This window comes from Botryllus schlosseri, chromosome 1, assembly GCF_051294905.1.
Source record: "Botryllus schlosseri isolate E-star chromosome 1, Bs_hap1, whole genome shotgun sequence".
Classification (NCBI taxonomy): Eukaryota; Metazoa; Chordata; class Ascidiacea; order Stolidobranchia; family Styelidae; genus Botryllus; species Botryllus schlosseri.
Genome location: NC_137236.1, coordinates 40,079,654 through 40,104,312, shown reverse-complemented (window position 1 = coordinate 40,104,312; position 24,659 = coordinate 40,079,654). Strand labels below are relative to the sequence as shown.

Below are 24,659 nucleotides of genomic sequence, written 5' to 3'. Positions count from 1 at the left end.
ACGAAATTTGGTATGGTGTATTTTCATTATGTCCTACAACTGCATGCGTACAAAGTTTCAGGGTGGGGATTTGATTATTAGCATGGTACTTCCGTTATTGAAGCTTACTATGTATAGGTACGTGCTACGCTACCGAAAAACAGATTTACGCAAAAGTCTGTAGAGAACTGCGTTAGTTTTAAAGGTGTTACATCATGAAATGTGTGACGAAATTTGATATGGTGCATTGCCATAATGTCCTACAACTACGTATCAAGTTTCGAGTTGGGATTCAATGTTAAGCATGGTATTTCCGTTATTAAAATTGACTATGTATGGGTACGTGTTATCATACGCTCCCACAAAACATATGTACGCAAAAAGTCGGTGTAGAGCCGCGTTAGTTTTAAAGTTGTTCCATCATGAAATGTGCGACGGAATTTGGTATGGTGCATTGTTGTCATGTCCTGTAACCGCGTATCAACTGTCAAGGTGGGAATTCAATGTTTAGCATTGTGATTCTGCTATTAAAATTGACTAAGTATAGGTATATGCTATGTTCACGCAAAACAGATATGCGTAAAAGTCGGTATTCGACTGCGTTAGTAAATTCCACTCCGAGCGCTGCGGCTTAGCTCAAGCGAACAAGTATTTCGTACTTTAGGTGTCAAATCATCTTTCTTATGATAAATAAGCATAGGAAGAATTAATCAGAAAATTTTGTAGAGTACCGTAGGCATCGATATTTTGAGTGAAATGGGCTTCCTTATCTTGAATTGAAACGGAGAGAATAAATCGAAACAATTTGCAGAGTCCCGTAGGCTTCAAGACATAGCTCAGGCTGAGATTACAGCCTAATAAAGAGGGCGTCGAGTGGGATGTTATAGGAAGCAAGACGAATCGTTGTAAAAGTGTTGAAACTTAATTACATCTGTAATTCCATCACTAAAGTTGATCACGCATAGGTACGTGCTACGCTCCCGCAAACAGATTCCTGCGAAGTTGGTATAGAACTGCGTTAGTGTTAAAGGTGTTCCATCATTAGATGTGTGATGAAATTCAGCATGGTGCATTGCCATAATGTCCTACAACTACGTATCAAGTATCGAGTTGGGATTCAATGTTAAGCATGGTAATTCCGTTATTAAAGTTGGCTATGTATGGGTACGTGCTATACGCTCCCACAAAACAGATGTACGCAAAAAGTCGATGTAGAGCCGCGTTAGTTTTAAAGTTGTTCCATCATGAAATGTGTGATGGGATTTGGTATGGCGCATTGTTATAGCCTCCTATAACCGCGTACCAACTTTCATGGTGAGAATTCAATGTTTAACACGGCAATTCTGCTATTAAAATTGACTATGTTTAGGTATATGCTATGTTCACGCAAAACAGATATGCGTAAAAGTCGGTATTCGACTGCGTTAGTTTTAAAGGTGTTCCATCATTGGATGTGTGATGAAATTTAGCATGGTGCATTGCCATAATGTCCCACAACTACGTATCAAGTTTAGAGTTGGGATTCAATGTTAAGCACGGTAATTCCGTTGTTAAAGTTGACTATGTATAGGTACGTGCTATACGCCCCTCCCCGCAAAACAGCTGTAGGCAAAAAGTCGATGTAGAGCCGCGTTAGTTTTAAAGTTGCTCCGTTATGAAATGCGTGAGGAAATTTGGTATGCCGCATCATCACAATGTCCTACAACTACGTATCAAGTTTCAAGGTGGGGAGTCACATATTAGCATGGTAATTCTGTTATTAAAGCTGACTATGTATATTTACACTCTACCGAAGACAGATTTAGGTAAAAGTTGCTATAGAACTGCGTTAGTTTTAAAGTTGCTCCATCATGAAATGTGTGATGAAATTTGGTAGGCTGCATAATCACAATGCCCTGGAGCTCATTTAGATACGTTTTTTAAATGTAGTTACACATTCTAGTTGTTTTGATGAAGGAAAAAATCATTCGATATCTCGATACAACTAGTTTAACACGCGTTGATGTAACTTTCCTCATTTGTATGCATAGCCTACGCGAAATTGGTTACCGAATTTTTCGATTAGTTTATATTCCGTATTTTATTTAAAACTGAAACTGTTAAGTACTACTCAAAGTGTTATAAAATGTGAAAAAGTGTACAAGTAGAATTATTATTATGTCATGAATAAGTAGTTTACAAATTCATACGATTTTTCTTGTTGCGTTTCGGGATAAAATGTAATTTTTCGCTCTTTTTTATTTTTTCAATAAAATTAGTATTCATTTTACAAAAAACGTCGTGTAAAGATAAAGTACTTGTACATTTCGTAGTGCTCAAGTATAAGTTTTTAAACCATTACCTTGACAAAATTTTCAGAATAGCAAGTTTTGCGTAAAGTCTGTCTTGAATTTAGTTGCCGGCTCTGAAAGCAAGCAAAGTTTGTGGTATTGAAAGCTATAGGCACTATCTAGTAGAGAACCTCTCGAATTGGTATTTTCTAATACCTCATTCCCATAGGCGAAATTGCAAACCTTGATCTCAGCTACGGGGAGAACATTATCTTTACGCAACTCGGGACTATTATTTCGAGCGATCTGACTTATTTTCCACTTGCGAACTCGTCCTTGCATTCATTAGGTGATGATCTATTATGCTTGCTAATTGAAATAATCAGTCATAGTGTAATGCTGTAGTGTAATAGTGTAATGAGTTTTACTCATATTCAAGCGTGTTTACATTTCTACTGAATTTCTACACTAAATCTTATAAAGTAGATAGACGAGGAACACTATTAACATAAGGTAAGCGAAAAGTACGTAAATTTTGATGTCATACAAACACCACAAACTGTGCTACTTGTACTTCTTCAGAGTACTCAATTAGGTTTTTAGCTGCACGCAACAAATTCTTTCAAGTGTAAATGATATTGGACTGCTTCAACACCACGATGATTATTGTATTAAGCAGAAATGAACCTAAAATACTAACGTTTTACTTACTCGGAAATGGCTACTTCTACCTTAATTTAAAAAACTCAAGCAAAGCTTACGAACTCCATAGTGTAAACGCCTCTAATACTCAATATGCTCTATTTGAATCTAAAAATGTTAATTCTCGTAAAACGTTCTGGGTGTGGGATTCGAACCTACGTGAACACTTGTTCATTGGAACTTAAGTCCATCACCAAAAAGCTCTAATTTACAAAATTTTCGGAGTACCGACTTTTTTAGGTGAATTCTGTTATGCGCTTTGTTACCAAGTCTGAAAGCAAGCAAAATTTGTGGTATTTGATCAACATGGAAATATTGGAACTTTGCGTTTAGGTGATATTGAAAACATGAGTTACTTAAGAAAATTTCGACTCATAGGCGTGGGTAATTTAAAATACGTACGTATTAAAATCATTAATGCATCGGTCACAATTCTGCTCCATTCGAACCTACGTGAACACTTGTGCATTGGAACTTAAGTCCATCACCGAAAAGCTCTAATTTACAAAATTTTCGGAGTACCGACTTATTTAGGTGAAATCTGTTATGCGCTTTGTTACTAAGTCTGAAAGCAAGCAAAGTTTGTGGTATTTGATCAACATGGAAATTTTGGAACTTTGCGTTTAGGTGATATTGAAAACATGAGTTACTTAAGAACATTTCGACTCAAAGGTGTGGGTAATTTAAAATACAGAGTATTAAAATCATTAATGTATCGGTCACAATTCTGCTCCAATACAAGTACAAGTAGAGATTTCAAAGTAAGCTAGTGGTTATATTTGTAGACTAACCCCACTTCTACGTAACGATTTTTCAGTAAGTAGTTATGTTTCCAGACTACTTTCACTTCTATGTAGCGTGCTTTCATACAAATCTGCTTACTTTTATAACCTTATATGTTATGAAGTAAAGATTAGTTTAAGGTTATGTTTGTATAACCTTGACGAGTGCTATTGTCACACTCGATTACCATCTTTAAATCATGGCTATCTCAATGAAGTTGAATAAATTTATGGTTTCAGAATGCGCTAATCAGACCATGTCGTTATAACGCTAGGGTTCGCGTACAGGCAGAGAGAGTGTTTGTATAATTAGAGCCCGGCGAATCTCGCGCCTGCGGCTAAACTTCGTTCGATTATTTTCGCCTTGGGATTTGCGTATATTCTACTGAAGCTTCGCACGCCGGCGGCTATAGTTCGTTTGATAATTTTCGCCTTGGGATTCGCGTATATGCTACTAAGCTGTTACGACTTTAGAAAATTCTACAAGACTATTCGGAACGCGCACATGCAAGTGATTTGTTTTCGTAGCTCCGAGCTGGAGAATCGCTTGCCTGCGTCTAATGAAAATAAGTCGTAAAATGTGGAGGCTGCAGAGACCGTAACTTGTAGACATAAAATCAAATTTAAAAATATGGACGGATGAGTTATCTCTGACCAATAGAGTAATATAACCGCCTATAGTTTGGTGGGGTATTGCTATAATGTATATCCAAACAATCGTTGCAGACTCTGAATGTTACCTAGGTCCTTATCACAAAAAATCATGCATCAGAAGCGTAGGGATTGATATTATCAAGTCGCAGCGCTCAAAATCGCATTTTATATTAAGTAATTAGTGATGATGTGTAGAATTTTCATAATAATAATATTATCCGGAGAATATAGCCTTGCATAGACATCATAGTTTTCGCATTCATGTAGGAATTTAAATACATAGTCCTAAATACACATAATACAATATCTGTCGATTCTAGCCAAGGTAAGTTTTGACGCGGCAATCATAAGTCCTAAAATGTGGAAACTGCAGAAACCGTAACTTATACACATAAAATCAAGTTTAAAAAATATGGACGGATGATATTAGTCCTAAATACACATAATACAATATCTGAGAAAAGTATCAAGATGCGGCAATCAATGCAGTGATGATATAGCAATGGATGGATAATGTGGCACTATAGGCGTGGCGCTTGATGATGTGGCACAGATGACGTATCAGATGAATGTACCCTTAGGGGATGAAAATGGGCGTGGCAATTAGGATGACGTGGCGCTCTCTGATTGGCGGGCAACAATTTGACCAAACCCTACTACTGAGGCTCGGTAAAACGTACAACCATTGAGTAATTGGCTGCTCTCACAGATCACACCGACGTATCGTTCGCACAATTTGAACTTATACAAGATACAGCGACTTAGTCGATATCGATTACTTAATGATCTGAAATTGACTCGTAAATTTTGCTTCGAGTCACGATTCAATCCGGATTTTTGAAACTTCGAGTCAAGTCACTATTGCAAAGTGACTAGAGTCAAGTCAAGTCACACGAAAAAGGTGACTCGAGTCATCCCAACACTGACTGATATATCTGACTCGAATAAGTCATGTAACATGTGTCGATTCTTGCGCAATGACTCGAATACAAGTCGAGTCGATACATACATTAACTCAAGTTATGACTCGAATCATTGCAAATCTGCCGGACCTCATTGCTAGTCGCATTTGAAAGTTGATGCGCAGTCGAATTGCGATACAAGAAAGGATGGCTCTGGTTCGTAGTAGTAGATTTGAAATATTACCTTCTTTTCAGATATAAGCTACACAAAACTCATACAAATTTGCAACGAAAATACTATGGATGTGACGGCCATTGGTATCCTTGATGACTTTCGACATGAAAAGCTTCAGCAACCTGACTTTGAAGTTTACCCACAGATGCGTCGCGTTGACGTTGATGATTATTACAAAGGTCGCCATGGCCATAACCAGCTGACACAGGAAGTTGGATTTTTTCGGAAAGACACGATTGAAGCGAAAGATGTCGGGATCGAGGACGTAGTGGCATCCATGTGGCAAAAGAAAAAATCAGGCTTATCAGCAACTGTGGGTATAACCGCTATTGTGGCATCTGCAGGATCGGGAAAATCCACACTTACACGCAGAATAGCTCGAAGAGCTCTCGGCGCATCTTGCGAAATTGAGCATTTTGAAGATCTGCCCTCTTTCGGTAAAATAATGGTCCATTATATTGAATTGAAAGACGTTGAAGTGAAGGGCAAGATTAAACCATCCAAATTTTTATTTGGAGGGCTCTTCGAAAGTGAATTTGAAGAGGATCAGGCATTCAAATGGCTGGATCAACATCAATCCGATGCACTCCTCATATTCGACGGACTTGATCAAGCAAGGTGGCATTTTGAGAAAAATCCACGCAAAATGAAAAAGCACGAAAAAGCAAGCTGCGGGACAGTCATGTACAACATTTTATCCCGGAATATCCTGCGTCACGTTAATGTCTACATAGCTTCGCGCGAGTTCAAGGTTTCAGAGTTACCGGCGATGGCGCGACCCGAAACCATCATCACGCTGAATGGCCTTACGTATGATGACGCGCATAGGTTATTTGCATTTTTACTCCAAGAGAATGGTGAGGACCTCTGGCAGAAAATTGAGACTATGTCACCAAGATTGATCAATTTAATCTCTGTGCCCGTTTTTCTGATTCTTACGGCAGTTGTGATGGGAAGGGATCCAGATAAACCTCCTCCAACAACGGTGACAGAACTATACTGCAGGATCATATCATCTTTACAAAGCGTCGAAAACATTCGAAATCGGGAACAAATTTTATCGATCGTCAACAAACTGAAGAAATTGGCATTTCGAGGCATGAGAGAAGGACGGGTCGTGTTCAAAAAGAGGGACTTGAAGAAACTTGGAATCTCGGCAGATGAAGTCCAAGATTTGATGACTAAAGTTCCGGGGAGCAACCTACTAAGCCAACATTTGATGGAAGGAAATTTCACATTGTTTTTCTGTCATCAAAGCCTTCAAGAATACCTGGCAGCGATTTTTATAACAGAAATGAATCTCAACGAGTTCTCTCGCTTCGATGAAGAACATCTCCATGAAGAACGATGGTCCGTTGTGCGACGATTCGTGGCAGGCGTCGTCTTCTCAAAATCACAAAACGATTTGTACAAAGGTCAGATATATTATATTAAATTTAGTTTGGTAATGTGCATTTTTAGCCCCTTGTGTGCAAAAATTGAGAGGTCACCAGCTGGAAAATGGGGGCCATCCGTAATGTCAATTTTTATTCAAGTTTTCGGGATTTAAGAACCCCCTTCTGCAATGTAGGCCTACTTAGGCCTACATTACCATGGAAAAATCTACAGCGTGTTGCACTATAAGAAATGTTTTGTATTTGGAAAATATTCAATATTGCCCCGTCCACTCCGATATTAAATGTATAGGGTGGATTTAATTTAGGTCGATTTTATGTCAGGCATTCACCCTTGATATTTGATTTAATTCCTCCGCGCTGACTTTATATATTTTTGCGGCTGTTTTATTTTCTGGGGAGTTGTGTGAATGTGGTTTATTATTTTATAACCATATGCATTTGTACATAAACAGGACATAGTTTTTCGCATCCAGAAACTACTCCAGATATCATCAATGATACTCATGCTACATATGCTAGTGTTATAGATAATTCAGACTATACTCAACATTAGGGCTGATCGAAATCAATTACCTGAGGGATTCGATTCTGAATCGCGCATTCGGCGTCTAGTCGAGTATTCGAGTATCACACATCATTTAAGTAACAACTGTATAATTGACCTAGAAAAATGAAATATGTACACAAAAAATAATGCCAGTCCTACATCCTGACTCCGACTAGGACTTGACTCGGTGGTAATTTGAAAATGACTCGACTCAAAACTATGAAAGTGAGACTGACTTGTGACTCAGAACCTTCAGACCTGCTACCCTGCACCTGCCCTACTCAACGTATCTGGGAACAGGTTAACGGCAATTCTGGCGACCCATTTCTGCCAGTGAGATTGAACTACTTGAACTATGGGATGGTGACTCCGAGCTGCGAATTATTCAGTTGATTCGATATGCTCCATTATATTAATTGGTATGGTCCTCATTTATTCCATGTTCTGTTATTGTTTTATTATTAGTAAAATCATGATTTTAATTATTGCTTCGATTAAAAGTGAATTTAAGCAGAGGCAAAAGGATTTTTACCAGAACCCTAACCATAAAGAGAATATGTCGTATTCGTATATTAGGCCAACTACAGTTTTGTGTGGATCATGAACGTTAACGTGACGTCAAATATGCGAAAGAACAGAGAGACAATAAATTCTAGCTGGAAGTAAGTGGCGCGGAACGCAAAAAATATTTCCAGTTTATGATTTGTGAGGTTCGTGTTCGCGTTCTATATGTGAACCTCTGAAATTTAGAGGTTCACGTTCACAAACGAACCTTGATATATCCGGTTGTGCACTGTTAACCTTTTTGATATATTACAATTTTCACGTCATTATGACATCCTTGGTCACAATTTATTGCATTTCAACTGCGGGTCAGTCTATACATCGCGCTTACACCATAAAAATCAACAGTGCACAAGCATGCACCTTGACAATCTCAAGAATTTTAATTTCTTTGCTACAAAAGTTTGCTTGAAATATCCAGCTCTCCGTTTGTGAATACTTAGTGTCACTCAGCTGTGAGCTTGACCCGTAATCACACAGCATCAAGAGCGAAATACACTACACGTAGTCAGCGAATGATGCTTATTCAACCAACCAATGAAGTTGATATCGTTGTCCGATGTAAAAGATCTAGCATGCGTACGGGGTCCCATAGGCGCCGACTTTTATTTTTGCATGGGGTGGCGACAGGCGCGTAGCCGGGTGTCGACACCCCTTTGGAAATGCAAAACCCCGTCCTTTGGAAATGACCATTCTGACGCTAATATTCAGTTGCAATTCAACAAGTCGTATTATCAGTGTTACGCGGGCCTCGACCATTGCGAAATTATTGCGACTGCAAAATTATGTCATTGATTGCCGCGCGCTCGGCATTCGTCGCTGGACTGAGCAGTAACACGGCGCGACAATTCTAGAGCACGAAAGACAGACAAGAATTATGATTACAAGCGAGCGCGGCCAATCAGTACTTATCCCTTACCGCCATCACAAAGGGTTTTTACTTAGTATTGAGCATAGCTCGCATCGCGACAATTGGTTGCTATTTAAAACATTGATTTTTACTACATTGCTGCATTTCCCGATTTACGTTCGCAAAGCATAATTGGATTAATATTATGGGCACTGGAATAACTAGCAGGCACACACAATTAAACACTGTTCAACTTTGCGCTCCGAGAATATTTATCACAAAAATGGTTCACAAAATACTAGGGGTGGTGTGAACCTCTGCAAGGTTCAGGTTCGTGTGAACGTGAACCTTTTTGAAAGGTTCTGTGTGAACACGAACGTGAACCTCATGACGTCACGTGACGTCATATTGCTAATTTCAACCCGATATTTCAATTAGGTGATTGCCCATATTAATCTACTTTATACGATACCGAGCGACGACTCGGGGCCACATAATAGCTCAGTACTTAAGTACATATTGACGTTTAAAACATCGCCAAATGTATCAACTGGGGCAATCAAATGACATAATAATCTCATAAAATCAGTATCTTGCGTCGCTTTGCCAACAATTTCGACCTGATCGGACAGTGTATTCGGCGTCTGAGTATTGCCACATGGATATTGAGCAGAGTGTAAAATCGGTTTCTATACTTGCTACCGATTAACAAGTTATACAGCAGTATAGCCAACACCCCGGTCGCACGGATTTGGTTTTTATAATACAGTTTACATATGTATTCAAGATTGACCCCGTACGCCTGCTAGATTTGTACATCAGAAGATGATATCAATCTCATTGATTGGTTGAATAAGAATCATTTGCTGACAAGATACCGTGCATTTCGCTCTTGATATCATGTGATTGCGGGTCAAGCTCACAGCACAGAGACAATAAATATGCACAAACGGAAAGCTGGATATTTCGAGCAAACTCTGGTTACAATACAAGTAAATATTTGAGATTGTCAAGGGCATGCTCGTTTAGTGTTGAATGTTTATGCTGCCAGCTCCATGCTCCATGCTCGCATTTGAAAGTCAATTAATTTGAACCAAAGATGTTATAATGAAGTGAAAATTGCAATATGTGACAAAGGTTCACAGTGCAGAACCTACCAACGTTCTGTTGTGAACGCGAACCTCAAATTTCCCCAGGTTCACACACAGAACGCGAACGTGAACCTCACGTTCACACCATCCCTACAAAATACTTCAAACGCAGCTTGCAGCCCTCATCAATGCAAATAATGCACCTTAATTTGTAGAAGGTGAACGTATATTTGATCGTCAAATCGCGATTGTGTTTCGAATCTTCGTTTCTAACGATGCGGTCGAATTCGTACGTCTAATAAGGATCGTTAGTTTGCTGAAATCAGCCTCAGTACGCTGTGTGAAATACCTAGTAGTGAATAATTTCATTGGACTGTTCAATCGGCCGGCAAGATGCGCTGATAACAAAATTGCAGACATGCCGCTAACCTGCGATAATTACAGTTACAGGGTGTGCTAGTCATACCTAGATACCCAGGTTCGGAAATGGCAACGAGCACAATTTGTTCCGACGCGGGCATAAGTTTTAATGAAAAAGATACATAAACACAAACAATATTGCACTCAGGGATTGTTACAGTTTGGCGAAAGTGTATCTGCGGACGGTAGCAAGCCTACATGCGGATGAGCTAAATCAAACCGCCGTGGATAGTGCACATGAGATATCGATGACCAATTTCGCATAAAAATGTTTCTCGCTAATTTGCAGTACGCAGCATCGATAATACGAATTCGTGAATTGACATTTCAAAAGGACGGGATTTCTAGTTATAAATGAGAAACTACCTGGCTAGGGCTACGCACCTGGGGTTTTAATGCCGACAACGCGCTGGTTAATATCAGCCTGTCGAATATGATCGTAAAATTACGGGCGCATGCCGTGACCTCATCAATAGAAATACATATCCCAAAGGTTTGAAATTCGATCCGCGATGAGGTTGCGCTAGATAGACTCCGGCCAGCAATGAAGTTTACTGGAACATAGAAGGTTCCCGTTCAAACTAATTGGATAAATTCAGAATTTGCGCCATCGAGAAGCTCGTGTTGCATCAATATCGACAATGTAATTCAACGCCGCGAACTGCACAATGCGCAGTATTAATAACAAATGAAACACTGACAAGTGACACCTAAGGAATACGATTGTATGAAGCAGACAAGAATTAGTAGCCTACAGATGATAGCAAACGAGAAAGCGCGCATCTAATAAGTAATTCCTCAACTTGCGTACAGCACAATGGGGTTCCAACTTGGAACTTCCAGCTCTGACATCGCGACAATCGTTTGCGCATTATAACGAAGTATTTTTTAAAGGAATATTGGCGCAAATACAATTTAATTAGGGGAAGAGAACGGGCATTCGCTCCTCTGGTCGAGAGCGAAGATGGTGTTTCTCAGCGCAAGCGTGTCGAAATCGACGTCGTAAGTCGTAAGCGAGGTTGCTTCGATTGTCTGAATACTAATCACGGATTACAACTTATTGGGCGTTATAGTTCGTCGTCGCCGACGATTTAGCGTAATCAATTATTCGCACGCGTATCTGTTGATGCTAAATAGTTGGCAATTACGCGCTATTATCACGAACTCGTTGATTGACAGCGCTGATGATTTAAAATCGCAGACGGCGGGCGTTTGATCTAATTGTATGGGGTGGCCGCCACCCCATAAATGTGTCATGGGGTAGCTGCGCCACCCCGCCACCCCGTAACTCGACGTCTGGGAGTCCATCTGGATTTCATATACTTACTGTATCATAATAACAAAATCCCTGTGATTGGGGTATTGGTTACTGCGGTATAACTTGTTAATGGGGTAATATCTGTAGCAAGTATAAAAACCCGATTCGCACTCTGCTCAATATCAACGTAGCAACTCTCAGACGCGGTATACATTGCCCTGCCTAGACCGATAAGGCGTAAGCTTATAATCCCTTGCAAGTCATCGTCAAAATGGTTGGCAAAGCGACGGAAAATATTGATTTTATGAAATTATTATATCATTTGATTTCCCCATTTGTACACTTGGCGACGTATAATAAGTCAGTATGTACTGCAGCATTGAGGCATTGTGGCCCGAGTCGTGGCTAGGTGTACATTACTATATCAAATCCCTTAAATGTAGAGTTGGAATTAGCAATATGAAGTCACGTGACGTCATGAGGTTCACACCATCCCTATTAAACTCATTCCGAGTTGAAGAAACATCATTTATGTCAGACGGCTTCGTGCCTCTCCTCAGATGCTTCAACGCCCCCCCCCCCCCCACCCCCACCCCACCCCACCCCAAAAGAGAGATTCCCTGCGCTAGAATGTTTTCATTTGTGGATCCTACAACCATAACAGAAATATGTATGACATATCAAAATTTCTGACAAATGCAAATATCGTGGTCTGCTTTTTCTTATGTTACGCAGCTGCTTGGTTATGGAGGTATGTTTTTTGGCTAAAGACACCAAAGAATCACTTGAATTGCTCCATCACATGATAATTACGAACTGAACAAAACAGGTTGGGCAACATATGGCCAGCGACGGGATTTTGAGCGGCCCGCCGCTTCCGGTGTTGCATGATAATGCGGCCCGCGGCCACAGTCTGTCGCAATCTCACACTACTTGCTTAGTATACGTCAAACTATAGTGACTGTAGGTTATTCTATAGCTCTTTGTTTTCTTCAAGTTGTGCGTTTCTGCATCACTGAATGAATCCAAGTTTTTCAACGTCAGAAAGGTGGCCATAAAACCACTTGTTCTATTCCGGTCTACGACGGCCAACATTTGCAGACAAACAATTTCGACCATGAATAGGAACAAGGCAAAGCTGCGTTCCAATCTAACTGATGGTTTCTAAGTCCGACATGCAGCCAGAGTTCAAAGAACTTGCTGATTATTTTGATCGGCCCAAGATGTCTCATTGACTCCAACAGATAATGAAGTATATTACAATCATAAATTCTTTGAATACTGATTTTGGTCTTGCAATAACCATTAAAGTTACATTAAATACGATATATTCCTACTATAGGTGGATAAATCTGCGAATAATGTATCTATTCTGGAATCCGGTCTGCCAGATTCCTAATTATCTTGTATCTGTCACTCCGACTGGAGTTTCCCGCCCCTGCTTTAGCCAGACTTGGAAAACTAGATAATTTTCAGCTTGCCCAAATCCAGAACCACAAAGTTTTTGGATAATTCAATTTCTATTTTGACGAAAGAACACCACTGGTTAACGGCAATTTGTTGAACGCTACACTATAAGTTCTTGGCCAATGTCATCCATTATTGAGATTGCCGACATGACTATATTACCATCGCGTGTTCCATTCGATGCGTCCTGTCATTTCTCGAACTACAAGAGTTCAAGTGAGTTTATACCGCCTCCTAGTTAGGTGGCCGTCAAATGTATTGAAATACTATAACGGTACTATTTGGCAGAGGTGGTCAAAGTAGTCAAGAAAGCTACTCAGGTAGAAGTAGAAGTAGAAGAAGCCAAGAAAAAAATCTACTCAAGTACGAGTAGAAGTACTTCTTCAATAAGCCATCTAAGACTACTTGATGCAGAATTAGAATTGGCTGACTTTGAATCTACTCAAGTAAGAAAGTAGTTTCGAAAACAGTCTTAATTCGTTCGCATCGACTGTCGAAAGCTGCGAATCGAGCGATGCGGAGGATGCAGAGAGCTGGATTAGTATTGATGCATCCCAGGAGGTATCAATTTTCGACAGAATAAGCATTTTTTCACATCATGGGATTCAAACTATATGCCTAGATTGATATGAAAATGCGATACTAACCCTTTGTTTAATAGAAGACCCCGTTTTACAGAATACCATGGTATGGCGCCCTACACCATATTTGAGGTCCCTAGTTTAGGCAAAGAGCAATACGTAGAAGTTTTATTGGATACGATTTCATCACTTTGCGCGATCAGTTTACGATCTGCAAGTAATTAGAACTCGGAGTATGATACTCGCAATTGAAAGTCAAATACAAATATCGCGTCTAAAAAGCAGAAAATATATTCCATGTCTTTGGTCCATCAAGCTTCAAAGGTGATCTGCTAAAACAGGAGTAGCGTTAAAAAAAACTGGATTTTCCAGATTAGTAAGACTCCTAGTGGGCTGCTGCTAGATTACGATATGATAAAACTACTTCTACTTGACAAACTGAAAATAGTGAAAAGTAAGTAAGTAAATCACAAAATATCACGAAGTAGAAGTAGAAGTAGAAAAAATCAGATCCACTTGAGTAAGTACCAGAAGTAGAGGAAAACTACTTGAGTACTTCAAAAAAGTAAAAGTATTTCGTTACTGACCAACTCTGCTATTAGGGCTGGGCAAAATCGAGTACCGCAGGGATTCGATTTGGAATCACGTAATATTAGGGTTACCATATCTTGGAATCGGGAAAGGAGGACAGTTTTTCAAAATGTTCAAACTTCACTTCGTGGTCGGTTGAATAAAAAAAAATGATCAACTTTCTCGCCCAGCGCCCAAAATACAGTTTTTTCCTTCACGTCTATAGGTGGTTGTCTAAAAGTCGTTATTTTTCCGGCACGGCTTCCAAAATAGCTGCCGGCGCTTTACTTCGGTGCTGATTACGGCATCGCACTCCAATTTCACAGTCAAATTGACCAAAATTCTCAAAAAAGAGGACAAAATCTCAAAAAGGAGGACAATTGGGCGTCCTCGGAGGACATTTTCTAAAACCTGAAAAAGGAGGACAAATCCCGCTAAAGGAGGACGTATGGTAACCCTACGTAATATGATTTGAGTCTTCGAGTGTTTATATAGCTCAGTGTTCGAGTCGAGTGGAGGGATCGAGTATCACCCACTATGACGTCGTAACATCATGTATTACGTCTGAAGCCAAATATGTAGCGTTTATGCCACCACTGAGCTAATATAACGCCTGTTATCTATCTTGTAAATCAACGATCGGAAACTTATGGCTCGCGAGCCATATATGGCTCTTTTGGGTATAACTAGGGCGGTTTTTTCTTGACCTAAAAAAAGGTAAATTTTGACCTAAAAAATATTAATGCTGACTTTTTTTGACCTAAACAAACTGAATTTTGACCATACGTATGCAAATTAGGTGTTTTCCCACATAATATTAAAATTGTACAACTTATCTTCATGTCTGGTAGGAACTGACTTTCCTAACGAAGTAGTTTGGCCTGAAAAAACGTTTTTATCTGTGAAACAGGAAACGTTTTACATGAAAAAATCAATATTTGAACGAAATCTGGCCGTATGAAAAATTCCAATGGATACGATACATATTGTGGTGGAAATAATTAAATTTTCTTGCAGTACAACGAGAGCTACTTTCCTACATTCTTGGGTAGAAAGTGCATGTCCTTACTAAGTAGGCTTACCATACGTCCTCTTTTAAGAGGATTTGTCCTCTTTTTTGACTTTTTTGAAAGTGTCCTCGGAGGACGCCCTTTTGTCCTCTTTTTTGAGATTTTGTCCTCTTTTCTGAAAATTTAGGTCAGATTTAGAGCAAATTGCGAGTGTTATGCCGTAAATTAGCACAAAAGTGAAGCTCCGGCGGGTATTTCGGACTGAAAAACGGTGATTTTAGCTCTGAGCGAAATAATGACCTTTTTTTTAGTCAACCGATCACAAAGTGGGAAAAATTCACCTGTTCTTGCAAGTTGCAAATTTCTGAAAAAGTGTCCTCTGTTTAGATTTCCAAAATATGGTAAGCCTATTACTAAGAAGCTTGCCAATGACGCTCAACAGTAGCAGTTGTTCGCTGACAACACTCAAGTTGTGAATACACTGCTGGTGACACCGTGTTGCTTCATTCTGGCAATGTTGTCTACATCATATGTTTTCATCATGCGCTTCGTAATATAAGAATGATGCAATGACGAAGAAGTCTTTCTTCAGATAGGCTATTGCGGCTCGTTGACGATAACACCATGTCTACCTATTTGTTTTCTTTAACCGTTTGTGATTCACAAAGAGCAGACAATAAGCCGTTTACAACGGTATGATACAAACTGTAAAATATCAAACGATAAGTATGTACCAGATATGAGCATGGATTAGGATTAGGATTTTAAAAAACAGGATTTGTGAGATTTCGGCGGATTTGGATTGGTTTAGGATTAAAGATTTTTTTCTGAACGGAATAGGATTTGGACTGGATTTACCTATTTTCTGGGAGATCTATTTGTCGTGTGGCGAAAGGCGACAAACTTTATTCAGATCAGGTATTAATGTACTTATGGTTACTAAGTTATCTTGAATCAAGGGAATTGTTGGCAGTGGATAAAAATTTTCCAATTCCTTCCATGTATAAATTATCATTTTTTCTGAATTTCCAGTTAGAATCGGATTAGGATTGGACATGGACTTGAATACGGAAAAGTTATGGATTAGGATATGGATTAGGATTTGCAGGTTCGGATTTGGATTGGAATAGAATAGGACATAGAAATTTCAAATCCGCTCGTCTCTGGTATGTACTGCTGTAGTGACCGTGTTCGTCTGCACTACCCAAGTGGGCAGAAGGCCCACACTACGAATCCCATATATTAGTGCTACCAATACACGTCACGAACTTTCAATTATGACGAAAAAATTTACTGACATGAATGGCTCATTGGGAGTGACAATTAAAAATATTTGGCCAACATGGCTCTTCGGTCGAAAAACGTTACCGCGACCACTGTCATAAATGATGTTTTGGTATTTTTTCGGCCATTGCCATTTCATTCCACTTGGTGACAATGTTGTGGGATAATCATTATTTCGGAATGTGCCTTCGTAACTATGTATTATATATTTCGTATGCTACGATACCGCCAATCCAGGTTTCAAGGCTTCAACAGTGAAAATTAGTATCGAAACTGTAATTCTCGTTGATAAATTAAATTTCATTCAGTGGCGAGAAGCGTATAATTTTAGTACCTGAAAATATTGGCTTTTACTACTCGACTCGAATCATTAAAATTAATACTCGATTCAGATTCGAGTAGGACCCTAATCACTGTGCCCGGCCCTAGGCACTATGTAATAGTAGTATTCAAGAGCGCTTAATTACTGACGGCGGAGACTCTGATTAGCCGCGTAAATGTAATGTAATTCATGATTGAGGCTAATGTAATCGAAATATGTCTATTATCTAATCTTCAGCCGGTGCCCTAGTTCCACAACTTCATTGAAATTCCAAATCCAATCCGACTGAAAATCATCGATGGCTCGTAGAGCGCCAAAGCTGTAAGTTAACATAATGGAGTCATTGTTGTTGCTTGTGGTTTATCCAATACAAGGCACATAATTTCGACATGAAGATTCAACTTTAGGATGTTTAGGGTGTCTCCGTCTTCGCGGCCCAAACGATGGATTTTCCTGGCACGATTCTAGAATTCGTTAACCTCAGCGGTTACGATGCAGATAGGGATAAGTATATTTCGACAGGGTCAAATCAGATTGGCGGGCAAGATTATAGTCCAGGGGGACATCGTCAAGCCTCTCTGCCGCTGAAGCTCGCTATTTAGTTGAGTGCCGAGCTTCATTGCATCATATCGTCCCTCGATTCACAATAGATGGCAACTTTCAAAAAGCTATTAAAATGCAATATCGCATAATCATGATACCAGCCGGGGCTCGGTCGAACTGTACAAAAGCCTTGATCAATATAACAAAAACCGTTACAAATTTCAATACGCCGCTTCCCCGTACTTACCATGATTAATTTCGACACCATTAGGAAAACTGTTGCCATTTATTAATTGGAATACACCAGGTTCCCGTTCAAATGTATCGAATACTGTGAGAATTTGTGCTGCTGAAAATTTGTTGTTACATCAATATTTGACAACGTAATTGTCGCACAACACGCCGTGTGAGTAATGCACTAGCAAGTAACACGGCTCGACAGTGGAAGCGGAGTTATTGCAGTCGAAAAATTTGGATTTGAATAAAATAATATTTAAGGTGGCTAATTCTCAAACTGGCCACCGTAAATACTATTACATTCAAATCCAAATTTCTCGACTGCAATAACTTCGCTTCGACTGGTTGAAATTGAGCCAAATTTGCTGAGCACCGTTTATAGACAACCTAACAATATCATCGGGTGAACAGAAAATCTTGAAAAATTTTTTATTCATTTTTAAACAATAAATTCAAAACTTTGTTCTCTTGTACCAATACGGCTACTGCTTGGAATTAAACCAAATTTGGTGTGCAGCCTTCAACTAGGCAACGTAACAATTTTATCAAGTAGCCAGTACAATTTGAAAAATAGTCATTTTTGAATACTCCTATTGCAAGTATGCCGTTTAGGCCTACTAACAATACAGGATAACTGCATCATACTCACCATACCCTGGTTTAACGACTATGGCTTGTACAACTCCTATGTTATATCGTTGCAAGGATGAAGGAATTTGATTCGTATGCCCACGTCAAATGCAGAAGCGACATCTAATGCGAACATTTTGACATGTAGGAGTGACTGGTGATTGCGTGTATCATAGCTAATAGTTTTATGGCTTGTCTGTCAAGCATCTGTACAGTAGGGGTGTTAAAAAATGACTCTTTTCTCAAATCATACTGGATAGTTGATAACATTGTTATGTTACCTAATTAACGGCTGCACACCAAATTTCGTTCCATTCCAACCAGTAGCTGCATTGCCACAAGAGAAGAAAGTTATATATTTAGGCTATTATCTAGAAATATATAAAAAAAAAATTTCTGTTCACCCCATGATGTTGTTAGGTTGTGTACAGAAACGATGCTCAACAAATTTTGCTCAATTGCAACCAGTGTGAGCAACGGTATTGTAGTTGAAAAATTTGAATTTGAATAAGATAATATTTACATTGGTCGGATTACTATTTTATTCATATCCAAATTTTTGAACTGCAATAAATCCGCTTCCACTGGTTGCAATGGAGCGAAATTTGGTGAGTAGGCCTATCGTTTCTGTTCACAGCCTAACAATTTTAGGGGGTGAACACAAAATTTTGAAAAAAAAATTATTTAATTTTTACATAATAAATCCAAATATTTCTTCTCTTGTAGCAATGCGGCTACTAGTTGGAATTAAACCAAATTTCGTATGCTGAGTTTTTTAGCCAACCTTACAATTTATCAAGTAAAGAGTGAAATTTGAAGAAAAATGTTATCTTTGAACACCCCTACTGTACAAAGAGCGTAGTAAGACTCAACGATATGGAGAAATGAAATATGTCCTCATAGGTTTATGCCATATGCCATGATTTTAACATGCCTTTTGAATTTTAGAAATGAGGATTTAAATCAAGATGGCTTAGAACGTAGCCGTGTCATGGGTTTTTGATTTCGCTTATGGCCAGAAGTGGGTGAACAGAAGGTATTCGACACCAAAATCGCTAAAATGTGTATATGCTATACGTGCTACCCAGGGTTGTAACCAAGTCACATGGTTCCGAGTCACGAGTCAATCTGACTTTTGTGGTTTTGACTCGAGTCGAGTCATTTTCAATTCATCACCGTCTCGAGTCCGAGTCCAAGTCACCGTTTTAAGGGTCAAGTCCGAGTCATAGTGTTATGACTCGAGTCGAGTCCAAGTCACAGTATTGAAGTCATGTTCAACTTATGTTTTCAAATTTCAATCCTGCTTGGGTGATATCGAATTCCTTGCTTGCCAAGCATGCTTATTTTGTCCCTATCATAGTCTTGGCACAAGTTTAGTTAGTTAGGCAGATAACAGGCAGTTCCTGGCCTCATATACCGATGCTACAGATAGACGAGACAGGCCGCCAATACGATAACGTTACTAATCTTAGAACTTTAAATCAAATATCTGTCTTGTCAGTCTGATATTTCACTAATAAAAGCATTCAGTTTTTATTACGAGCACATCGACGACCGCTCACAAATAGCTTATAGAGAATAAACGAATTCACGTCTACATACTATCTGATAGAGAACCTACGAATTCACGTCTAGCTAGATACAAGCTGGTAAAGAATCAACAGATAAACGCTTATGTAGAGGTACAGTTTTGCTTTCACATCATATCGGGTGGTTGACCAGAAAAAAGGTCAACTTTCCTGCTCAGCTGCCGAAATAGTCGCCGGAGCGTTACTTTAGTGCTGATTTACTGTTGTCTTAGTCGAATTTGCCCTACATTTACCAAAAAAAAAATCCCAAAAATGAAGACAGAATCTCAAAAAAGAGGCTACTTCTTAAAATTGTTAGATTATCTGAAAGAACTTAAATTTGGCTTAATTCCAACCAGTAGAAAGCAATGCTAAGAGAAAATATTTTGGATTAATTACAAATAGAGACTTTCGAAATATACCGGCTACCTCATGATATTGTTAGATTGTGTAAAAATATGATTCATAGAAAATTTGGCTCAATTCCAACTAGAAGAAGCGGAGTTATTAGGGTGGAATATTTTGGATATGAAAAAATAGTCAACTTACTGCTAGTATGTTATTATATTATATGAAATCATTTCTCACTAAAAATACTCCATGTATTTTCAAATCCAAAATTTTCTCCTCTCAACTTCGTTGATTCCACTTTTTCAAATTAGGCCAGATTCTGTGTTCTTTTTATGTAACGTAGCAGTTTTATCAAGTAGCCACCCAGTAGAATAAAAAAGAAGGTATTTTTGATCGGCCCTATTGTACAAACATCACACAATATTAGCCATTCATTATTATCACGTGCAAAATGCACATACCTAACAAAACGTCAAACGGACGGAGGGCATTGTGTTTCTTCACAGACAGCAGATCAAATCAATGAGTTACACTTGAAAAATACTAAAGTGGAAAGGAGATTCTCATATATGTTGAGGCGGCATGGCCTTAGAATAATCCACGTACACTGGATACACGTTCCTCTGGCGCATTAGATGCAGGAATTGAAAAGCAATTTTGAACCACACTGAAGAGCATTAGATACTCATCCATTCTAGTCGGCCAAAAATGCAAAGAATCATCGCCTTCATATCTACACATGAGCTTATCAGTCTCTTCCAAGTGGCGCTAATTGGACTTTGCTTCGATTGTTTGCTTGTATAATTGAAATGTATTGAGTACTTTGATGGCGGACTATTACCTCTTCATCACTGGATGATTTTGTACAATGCATTGCTCTTTGCTACTATGTACTATTGTCTTTTGCTTTTACGGCGTCGCATATCTGATATCAGACGAGTGCAACGAAAGCAGTGGTGACAAATAGCGATGTCGACAGAATTCGTCACATGCGTTGATCTAACCATTGTGATTCGCAACTTTCTTCACCTTCAAGTCATATAAAATAAGCCGAGTCAATGACTTGAGTCGAGTCATGCGAAATGACTCGAGTACAAGTCGAGTCAATCAAAATATTGACTCGAGTCGAGTCATTTTCCCATTTCAAGAAAATGACTCGAGTCAAGTCGAGTCACAAAAAAATCGTGACTCGACTTGTCATGACTCGAGTCATTACAACCCTGGTGCTACCATTGAAAGTGATTATTTTTGACATCAACTGGAATTTTTTCTTGCTTCGCTCGATTTAGCTAGCTGATAATCATTGGTCCGTCAATAGCAGGTTTTGAATGAGCCGCGAGGTAATTCTCAATTTGAGTTATAATGTCAAAAAATAAATTACCCAAGAAATGTATTTTGAACTTGCAAGGCCAACCAGAAACTTGATTAGACTGACTGCGGAATATGAGATGTTGCTAAGAATGCTAACTAAAATATCAATTCCAACGCATTGGCGTATGTAGTGTCCTGCCACATTTATCGTAGATGTTCTTTTATGACACACGAAGTAGATATTTGTCTTAGCGCTTAGTGTGTTTTATTGTCTCTCTATTGCTTGCTTTTAGTATCTTGCAGCCTTGTAAAAAACTGGTTGGAATTGAACCAAATCTGTTATGCTGAGTTTTTTAGCCAACCTTTCAATTTATCAAGTAGCCAGTGAAATTTGAAGAAAAATGTTATCTTTGAACACCCCTACTGTACAAAGAGCGTAGTAAGACTCAACGATATGGAGAAATAAAATATGTCCTCATAGGCTCATGCCATATGCCATGATTTTAGAAATGAGGATTTAAATCAAAATGGCTTAGAACAGAGCCGCGCCATGGGTTTTTGATTTCGCTTATGGCCAGAAGTGGGTAAACAGAAGGTATTCGACACCAAAATCGCTGAAATGTGTACATGCTATTCGTGCTACCATTGAATATGATTATTTTTGACATCAACTGGAATTTTTTCTTGCTTCGCTCGATTTAGCTAGCTGATAATCATTGACCCGTCTATAGCAGGGACCAGGGACGGCCAACATTTGACCCGCGAGAAGGTTTTGAATGACCTGCGAGGTAATTCTCAATATTAGTTATAATATCAAAAAATAAATTACCCAAGAAATTTATTTTGAACTTGCAAGGCTAACCGGAAACTTGATTAGCCTGACTGCGGAATACGAGATGTTGCTAACTAAAATATAAATTCCAACGCATTGGCGTAGGTAGTGTTCTGCCACATTTATCGTAGATGTTCTCTTATGACCACGAAGTAGATATTTGTCTTAGCGCTTAGTGTGTTTTATTGTCTCTCTATTACTTGCTTTTAGTATCTTGCAGCCTTGTAACAAAGTCGCAAGGCTCCGAGTCAAAAGACAATCTCACTTTTATAGTTTTGACTCGAGTCAAGTCGAGTCATTTTCAATTCACCACCGAGTCAAGTCAGCGAGCAGAGGGTCGAGTCTGAGTCATGGTATTATGACTCGAGTCCGAATCCAAGTCATTGTGTTGACTGCTCAGTTTCCAGGTAAAGTCTTGATGAGCCCACTTTTTATAACTCTGTTTGGTGATATCGAATGGTTCGTAGATATAATATACTAATTTTCCTCCCATTTTCAAGTACCAATACCAAGACGAAATCCCAATAGTGTGGTTACTCAACTATTCTTGAATAGTATATTCATATTAAATGAACCCGAATATTTTCGGCTGACACTCGTCAGGGGTAATCGTCAGCAACTAGTAGAGAATTCGAAAGAATCAGCGTATATCAACAATCGTAACACAAAATATGACGTCACCAGCATGAAATGTCGTCATATTTTGTGTTACGATTGTTGATATACGCTGATTCTTTCGAATTCTCTACTAGTTGCTGACGATTACCCCTGACGAGTGTCAGCCGAAAATATTCGGGTTCATTTAATATGAATATACTATTCAATTGTATATTGAAGTTCTGTACCTCAAAGAAGCTGTTCAACTATTCTTGGAAATTACAATGAAATGTTGGTCTTGGCCGTCTGCTTCTCGAGTCATATGACTTGGTTCGAGTCATGTGTAATGACTCGAGTCAATACACAGATAGACTCGAGTCGAGTCATTTCTGTATTTTGAGAAAATGACTCGAGTCGAGTCATCAGAAAATCGTGACTCGAGTCGAGTCATTACAACCCTGGTATCTTGGTACCCCTCCTGAAATTTCATAATACGCCCAATTTACAGTTAATTGAGTGTAGCTATATGCACAATTATGAGAAAAAGTGTCGTCCGACATGCGTCTACATGTCTACACCCGCAGAAAGATTGTCGTCCGACATGCGTCTACAACTCTACATGTCTACACTCGCAGAAAGATTGTCGGCGATGACACCTTGGTACAAAATGATGGACGCATGTTCGCTAAAATCTTCAATATTGATATGTCCACGTCCTGAATAATCCAATCCTTGCCAAATGAGCCCAGCGGTATACAGAGGCGACAAGCAATAAATGCAAGTACCATTATTATTGACGGAATTCATTCATAACTTAGAAAAAATTACTCGCTTCGCGAGGCTATTACTAGGTTTTAATGACATAATTGCTATCGATTTTGGTGCGTTGTAATATAAGTCTTGTTTTCACCGTTACCTAATGCGGTTCGCTCTTATTGGACGACTACTAACAGGTCATCAATTTTCAAGTGGCCCGCGCAATGGTTCGTAAATCTCCTGTGACGCTTTGGCTGGAAAGGTTAGCAGCCATCCCTGGTCTTTAGTCCCAATTTGATATTTTAAAGGTATCTCAAGAGTCATAACGTTACATACCACCAGACTATGCGTTGGGATTGCAAGTATTCTTGTTGCACTTTTTAATTTTTTTTTTTTGATATGGCGATAAGGTGGCGCGGAATTTTTCACTACCATCAAGGAGGGCGTGTCCAAAAAGTTTGAGAACCACTGACATGGCAGGTTGGGTTTCTTGCCAACTTTTTACATGTGCAACTGAATCCGGACCTGAGCGGAACAATTGGCGGGCTGAACGCTGCCCCTGGTATTATTAATAGTCTTGTAACGCATCAACGAAAGTGATCATCGCCTGCTCAGTCCTTGTGCGTCAGAACAGTGAATTTGATGAAATTGAGTGTCTTTAGTTTGCCTTCATGGAGGAATCTATATTTTTCCGTCTTTGGTCGTAGAAATTTTGTTTATAATCTTTCTGGTGTCTTTATAAAATGATTTAAATGTAAATATTGGCTTTCCATCTTCGCAGAATTATTTGAATATTTTCGGAACACATACGGGTATTTGTATAATAATAATATTACTCCTGTCAAATCATTTTCTCATGAATGTTGGTCGAAATTTCTTCAGTAATCTCCAATATGACCCATTTTTTCATATCGTTCAATATGTAAGGGATTGCTGCTCACACGCACAA

The 24,659-nt window shown here is 39.0% G+C and overlaps 1 protein-coding gene across 1 annotated transcript in view; it reads left to right on the top strand.

The window, feature by feature from the left end:
* The window catches only part of LOC145436443 (uncharacterized), a 512,022-nt gene that overhangs the window by 467,165 nt on the left and 20,198 nt on the right, over window positions 1-24,659 (top strand). The window lies entirely within an intron of this gene.